The sequence below is a fragment of the Rhinoderma darwinii genome, chromosome 8 (assembly GCF_050947455.1).
Source record: "Rhinoderma darwinii isolate aRhiDar2 chromosome 8, aRhiDar2.hap1, whole genome shotgun sequence".
Classification (NCBI taxonomy): Eukaryota; Metazoa; Chordata; class Amphibia; order Anura; family Rhinodermatidae; genus Rhinoderma; species Rhinoderma darwinii.
Window position 1 is genome coordinate 53,392,204 of NC_134694.1, and position 7,270 is coordinate 53,399,473.

Sequence of the window (7,270 nt, forward strand, 5' to 3'; positions counted from 1 at the left end):
TGTGCACACGGTAGCAGGCTTTTACGTCTGAAAAGACAGACTGTTTTCAGGAGAAAACAGCTGCCTCGTTTCAGACGTAAATGCTCCTCCTCGCATTTTGCGTGGCTTCTCTGACAGCCGTAAATTTTGAGCTGTGCTTCATTGAGTTCAATGAAGAACGGCTCAAATTACGTCTGAAAGAAGTGCCCTTTGTTGAGGCAGTCAATTTACGCGTCGTCATTTGACAGCTGTCAAACGACGACGCGTAAATGACAAGTCGTCGGCACAGTACGTCGGCAAACCCATTCAAATGAATGGGCAGATGTTTGCCGACGTATTGAAGCCGTATCTTCAGGCTGGGTTCACACTACCTATTTTCAGACGTAAAGGAGGCGTATTATGCCTCGTTTTACGTCTGAAAATAGGGCTGCAATACGTCGGCAAACATCTGCCCATTCATTTGAATGGGTTTGCCGACGTACTGTGCAGATGACCTGTAATTTACGCGTCGTCGTTTGACAGCTGTCAAACGACGACGCGTAAATGGACTGCCTCGGCAAAGAAGTGCAGGGCACTTCTTTGCCACGTAATTTGAGCTGTTTCGTCATTGAACTCAATGAAGCACAGCTCAAGATTTACGAGCGTCTCAGAGCGTCTCAGACGCCTCGTAAATTACGAGGAGGAGCATTTAAGTGTGAAACGAGGCAGCTGTAAACAGTCTGTCTTTTCACACGTAAATGCCTCTCATCGTGTGAACATACCCTTTGACGTAAAACGAGGCATAATACGCCTCGTTTACGTCTGAAAATAGGTCGTGTGAACCCTGCCAAATGGAAAATCAGCTCCAAAAAACGCCTCAAGAAGTGACATGCTACTTCTTTTTACGGTGCGTCTTTTTACGCTCTGTTTTTTTTTACAGCAACGCGTAAAATAAAGGCTCGTGGGAACAGAACATCGTAATCCCCATTCAAAGCAATGGGCAGATGTTTATAGGCGTATTAGGGGCGTTTTTTCAGGCGTAATTCGAGGCGTAAAATGCCTGAATTACGTCCGTAAATAGGGCGTGTGAACATACCCTGAGGCTGAGTTCACACGACCATGTTACGTCCGTAATGGATGGAACGTATTTCGGCCGCAAGTCCTGGATCGAACACAGTGCAGGGAGCCGGGCTCCTAGCATCATAGTTATGTACGATGCTAGGAGTCCCTGCCTCGCTGCAGGACAACTGTCCTGTACTGTAATCATGTTTTCAGTACGGGACAGTAGTTCCACGGAGAGGCAGGGACTCCTAGCATCGTACATAACTATGATGCTAGGAGCCCGGCTCCCTGCAGTGTGTTCGGTCCGTGACTTCCGGCCAAAATACGTTCCGTCCATTACGGACGTAACATGGTCGTGTGAACCCAGCCTAATAGTTGTATCTGACAGTCTCTATCAGTCCTTTTTTACTATTCTGACTCAATAACTTGGCTGTAAGTCTAAGGGTATGTTCACACGGCCTATTTACGGACGTAATTCGGGCGTTTTAACCCCCGAATTATGTCCGAAATTACAGCTTGAAAGCGTTGGCAAACATCAGCCCATTGAAAGCAATGGGCTGACGTTTGTCTGTTCACACGAGGCGTATATTTACGCGTCGCTGTCAAAAGACGGTGCGTAAATAGACGCCCGCGCCAAAGAAGTGTCATGTCACTTCTTCAGACGTAAATGGAGCCGTTTTCCATGGACTCCATGGAAAACCAGCTCCAGTTACGTCCGTAACTGGACGCGGCATTCAAGCGCCTGCACATGCCGTTACAGCTGAAGTGACGGGGCTGTTTTCTCCTGCAAACAGCCCCGTAATTTCAGCCGTTACGGACGCTGCCGTGTGCACATACCCTAAGGGTATGTGCACACGACCTCTTTTCAGACGTAATGAAGGCGTTTTACGCCTCGAATTACGCCTGAAAAAACGCCCCTAATACGCCTACAAACATCTGCCCATTGCTTTCAATGGGCATTACGATGTTCTGTTTCCAAGAGCCTTTATTTTACGCTTTGCTGTCAAAAAACAGAGCGTAAAAAGACGCTCCGTAAAAAGAAGTAGCATGTCACTTCTTGAGGCGTTTTTTGGAGCTGATTTTCCATTGAACACTATGAAAAACGCCTCAAAACCTTCTGAAAAGAAGCCTCAAAAGAAGCTACAAATTTCAGGGTATGTTCACATGGCAGCGTCCGTAACGGCTGAAATTACGGGGATGTTTTCAGGAGTCAATGAATAACGGCTCCAATTACGCCCCAAGAAGTGACAGGTCACTTCTTTGACGCGGGCGTCTATTTATGCGCCGTCTTTTGACAGCGGCGCGTAAATATACGCCTCGTGTGAACAGACAAACATCAGCCCATTGCTTTCAATGGGCAGATGTTTGTCAACGCTATCGAGGCACATTTTTTGGACGTAATTCGGGGTAAAAACGCCCGAATTATGTCCGTAATTAGTGTGTGTGAACATACCCTCATTCTCCGCTTCAAAAACGCCTGAAAATCAGAGGCTGTTTTCTCTGAAATCAGCTCCGTATTTTTCAGACGTTTTTTGTTAAGCGTGTGAACATGCCCTAAGGGTATGTGCACACGAGAAGTGTCTTTTACGTCTGAAAAGACAGATTGTTTTCAGGAGAAAACAGCTGCGTCGTTTCAGACGTAAAAGCTCCTCCTCGCATTATGTGAGGCGTCTTTGACGCCCGTAATCTTGAGCTGCTCTTCATTGAATGCAATGAAAAACGGCTCAATTTACGTTGCAAAGAAGTGTACTGCACTTCTTTGCTGAGGCAGTCAATTTACGCGTCAAGCTGTCAAACGACGACGCGTAAATGACAGGTCGTCGGCACAGTACGTCGGCAAACCCATTCAAATGAATGGGCAGATGTTTGCCGACGTATTGGAGCCCTATTTTCAGACGTAAAACGAGGCATAATACGCCTCGTTTACGTCTGAAAATTTGTCGTGTGAACCCAGCCTCCGTTCTCAGGAGAAAACGGCTCCGGAATTTCAGACGTAATGGCATGTTGCAGGCGTTTTTCGCTGCGTCCATTACGTACGTAATTGGAGCTGTTTTTCCATGGAGTCAATGGAAAACGGCTCCAATTACATCTCAAGAAGTGACAGGCACTTCTTTGATGCGGGCGTTTTTTTTACGCACCGTCTTTTGACAGCGACGCGTAAAAAAAATGATCGTCGGCACAGAACATCGTAAAGCCCATTCAAATGAATGGGCAGATGTTTGCCGACACATTGGAGTCGTATTTTCTGACGTAATTCGAGGTTAAAACGCCCGAATTACATCCGTAAATAGGGTGTGTGAACCCAGCCTAAGGGTATGTACACACGTAAACTGCATTTACTTCTGAAATTACGGAGCTGTTTTGAGGAGAAAACAGCTCCGTAAATTCAGACGTAATTGCTCGTCCTCGCATTTTGCGAGGCGTCATTGACGGACGTAATTTAGAGCTGTTCTTCATTGAATTCAATGAAAAACGGCTCAAATTACGTCCAAAGAAGTGTCCTGCACTTCTTTGATGAGGCAGTCATTTTAAGTGTCCGGCACAGTACGTCGGCAAATCCATTCAAATGAATGGGCAGATGTTTTCCGACGTATTGGAGCCGTATTTTCAGGCGTAAATCGAGGCATAATACGCCTCGTTTACGCCTGAAAATAGGTTGTGTGAACCCAGCCTAAGGCTTGTGAGAGATAGTCCTGTATCTGTATTAAACCACTACTCACACCGAGAGATGTCTTGTCAGACAGTATTAACTCGACCATAAGGCATGTAGAAAGATCCAGTGCTTTATTCCAGGCTAAATTCTTGTAAAATGCTCAGTACAGTAGGTAAAAAAGGGTGATAGCTTGCCAGGTTGCTGCATATACAGTGAGCACATAAAGAAAGGATGGCTGCTACCAGCAGGGAGAGGGCAGGAGCTATTACATCACAGCTAGAGTACAGGAACACAGGAGGGAAAATATTAAAACACAAACCCACAATAATAGCAGTATAACAGATACATGTCAATGAATGAAAACAAGTTGTTGGACATGACAGTTGCCACTACACATCGTAGCGTCCACGGACCGTCAGGATTACTCACCCCCCCTGGCGGCCGCATTCATGGATCTGTGAGCGCCCGCCCGCCCGCATCTCCTCCCTAGGAGATGCCAGCGCTCATTTCCACTCTGTTCTTCTGTGTCCCGTAGGGTGCGCGCGCACGCTCGTGCCCGACCTTAAAGGGCTAGCGCGTGCTCATGAAAATAATCATCTATTAGCCCATGATCACATGGACTATAAGAAGCGCCCTGCCCCTTTACTCATTGCCTGAGCATTGTTGTGTTTACCCGTGTTAGTTTTGCAAATGGTCCCTTGCAACGCTCAGGCCATGGACCCCACTGGTCAATCCAAGACCTTGTCGACATCACAAGTCATGCAGGCGACTATGCTTGTCTGCCAATTACGACAGGATCAACTCCTCCAGGTGGTGAACGCCATACACATCGGCTGGATGCGCAAGCTGCTGTCATCACAGCACAAGTTCCTGTTGCTCTGGCTGTTCCATCTGTTACACCTCCTGTCAGTACCAGTGCTGACTCCCGATTCTCGCTGCCACTACCTCCTCGCTATGACGGAGACACGAGGACCTGCAGGGAATTTCTGAACCAGTGCCAGATCCACTTCAGACAACATGCCAGAGCATTTTCTTCTGATGGCGCAAGGATCGCATTTATAGTCTCACTCCTTACTGGCAAGGCCCTAGCATGGGCGAATCTCATCTGGGAACGTCAGGGACCGGAGACCCGTGAATTCCAGTGTCTCCTACAGACTTTTCGCATGGTATTTGTGGAACCTGGACGAGTCGCCTCAGCAGCTGCATCTCTTCGGACGCCTCCTCTGTTGGTGCAGGTGCACTTCTGTTCCAGAGATGTACCAAAGGGAAGGCAGTGGTATGTAGCTATTATTCTAGACTTTTGTTCTCCCACAGAGCGCAATTACTCTATTGCGGATCGGGAGTTACTGGCCAACAAATTTGCTCTGGAGGAGTGGAGACATCTACTAGAGGGCGCAGCTCACCCCATCCTGATATATACCGACCACAAGAACCTCACCTATCTCCAGTTGGCCCAACAGCAGAACTCCCGTTAAGCCATGTGGTCGCTGTTCTTCTTGGTTCCAGTTTGTGCTCCACTACCGTCCTGCTGACAAAAATGTGATGGCCGATGCCCTGTCCAGGTCATTCGAAACCAAGGACACAATTGATTCTTCACAAAGTATCATTGATCCGTCCGGTATTGTTTCTGTTAATCCTCTGCAAGTTAGAGACATCCCTCCAGGGAGAACTTTTGCACGGTTGGCAGACAGGAGGAGAATCTTTTGCTGAGGGCACAGCTCCAAACTGGCTGGGCACGCTGGTGCTTGTAAAACCCGAGATCTGATTGTCCGTCATTTCTGGTGGCCCACGCTGCCCAAAGATATTGTGTACTTTGTCTCGTCCGGCACTGTGTGTGCGTCCAACAAAGTTGCTCACTCCAAGCCTGCCGGTCTGCTCCAACCTCTGCCTGTGCCCAATGCTCCCTGGCAGCATATAGCAATGGTTTTTGTCACAGACCTCTCTTCCTCTGCAGGATGTAATACGGTCTGGGTGGTGGTGGACCAGTTCTCTAAGATGGCTCATTTTGTTCTGCTGACCGGCCTACCTTCTGCTTCTCGACTGGCTAACCTCTTCATCTAACACATCTTCTGCTTACATGGCTTGCCTCTTCATATCGTGTCTGATCGGGGGGGTTCTGTTCACCTCGAAATTCTGAAGAGCCCTCTGTAAACTCCTAGACATGAAGTTAGACTTTTCTTCAGCCTACCATCCCCATTCCAATGGCCAAGTCGAGAGGATTAACATAATAATGGAGAATTATCTTCGCCACTTCATCTCCACGTAGCATGATGACTGGGTACAGCTTCTTCCATGAGCCGAGTTCTCAAACAACAACCACACAAGTGAGTCCTCTGCTTCTACACCATTCTATATTGTGTACGGCCAACATCCACAAATGTTACGGCTACATCCCAGGTACCCACAGCTGATTCTGCCTTTGGAGACTTTCTACAGTTCTGGCAGCAAACCTCTATTCTGCAGGCAGTTGAACGCATGAAGCGAAAGTGGATACTAGGAGAAGAGAGCCGCCTCAGTATCTGCCAGGTACCAAAGTCTGTCTGTCCTCTAGTAATATCCGTCTAAAGTTGCCTTCCTACAAGTTTGCTCCCAGGTTCCTTGGCCCCTTTGAGATATTACAACAAATAAACCCTGTCTCCTATAAACTTCAGCTGCCTCCTACCCTCAGAATCTCAAAGACCTTTCATGTGTCCTTCCTGAAGCCTGTGGTCCTGAACCACTATAGTAAGACTCATGGTCCCACAGTGGCTCCCAGTGGTTCATCTGACGTGTTTGAGCTTAAGGAGATCCTGGACTTCAAAAAAGTAGGAGGAAGGACTTTTTATTTGGGGGATTGGAAGGGGTTTGGTCCAGAGGAAAGTTCCTGGGAGCCAGAAGAGAACCTCAATGAACCTACCCTCATTAAGAATATCCCCTCTCGCTCTGGTCCCAAGAAGAGGGGGCGTAAGTGGGTGGATACTGTAGTGTCCATGGCCGCGGACCGTCGGGATTACTCACCTTCCTAGGAGACGCCAGCGCTCACTTCCGCTCTGTTCTGCTGTGTCCCACACATGAAAATAATCAGCTATTAGACCATGATCACTCTGGACTATAAGAAGGGCCCTGCCCCTTTACTCATTGCCTGAGCGTTGTGTTTACCCGTGTTAGTTTTGCAAATAGTCCCTTAGGGTTATCCTGTTCCCAGTGTTCCCGTACCTGCTACCTGTATCCTGCGCTACCTTTGTTCCTGTGCCTTTGAAAGTTGGAGTCGTGTTCTGCCACCGGTCACTCCTGCTGTGTTACACCACGCCCGGTGTCCGCTTTCAAGGTCCCATCTGAGCCTAGCCGTTGCTACAGTCTGAACTACTACAGGTACCCTTGTGCTTGGACTATATATACATTGACTTGGTACACTGGCCAGCTGCTATCCCGTATGGCCCAGTGGATCCCCATATCCACAGATCGTGACACACATAGATCCAACAGGTTACATAGTTACATAGTATGGTTCAAAAAAAGACACATGTCCATCAAGTTTAACCAAGGGATGGGAAAAAATGACATAGGAGCTGATATTTTTTCATTCTAGGAAATTATCTAAGGCTTTTTTAAAGCCAT